Raw genomic sequence first — 966 nt, forward strand, 5'->3', positions numbered from 1 at the left:
ATTGGTTGTGTTGTTGAAGTTGTTGGTTGTGTTGTTGATGTTGTTGATTGTGTTGTTGAAGCTCCTTGTTGATTTGGGACATGTTTCCGGTTGTGTTGTTGAGTTGAAATCTAATGTATGTTGAGGGGTTTATGATTCTAAGTATTTGGGGCTGGAACCTTTGAGGTTGAGAAGGTTTAGAGTTGGAGAAATGAAGGAGAAAAGTTGAATTTTCGAGGGAAAGGGGTGGCGCGTCGCGCCTTGCAAAGCGCCCCAAGAAGTGTTCTGAACTTCTCCCCTTGGGGCGCCGCGCCTTGCAGAGCGCCTCAGCTGCCCTTCTGAGCTTTGTGGTCTGGCGCCCCGCACTTTTCAGAGCGCCAAGAACGCCAAGTTTTCCCATTCATTCCCCACTTTTACATGCATGTTCCTTGGTATTGTACATATGTTTCATAGTTGTTTCCAACACTCCAAGGTACGTCTAAACGTCAAGAACTCATCCATAAACATGTGATCATATACCTTGAATCCATAATCCAATTCAAGGCGAGTTAGGATCAAGTCAAAGTGAAGTTAAGGGTCAAGTCTAGAAGTTAAAGAAGTAAGTCAAAGCAAGTTTTCAAAGTTGTTCAAGAGTCTTTATTGAACGTTTTAACTTCTTTGAGTAAGAGGGGAACCATGTTTTCCAAAAGAGTCTTTGGGTTAAGTTTTGAGTAATTATCTCAACTAAAGAAAGATGTGTTTAAAGCACTTATGAGCCAAAGTATTTTTGGGAGTAGTATTGAGCACCGAATTGGGGACACGAGTTCATATTAACTCAACTCTCCATAAGAACCATGCGCCAACATGGGACTTGACGGATCATTCTTTTTAGATGATCACATAAGATAAAGCTAGTGGATCCACTAACTAAAGTAAGGTCATATATCACGGCAAGGTATAGGATAGTCCTTGGGCAACGTGAGGTAAAACGTTGTATCATCACTAAGG

Source organism: Solanum tuberosum, unplaced genomic scaffold, assembly GCF_000226075.1.
Source record: "Solanum tuberosum cultivar DM 1-3 516 R44 unplaced genomic scaffold, SolTub_3.0 scf00972, whole genome shotgun sequence".
Taxonomy (NCBI): Eukaryota; Viridiplantae; Streptophyta; class Magnoliopsida; order Solanales; family Solanaceae; genus Solanum; species Solanum tuberosum.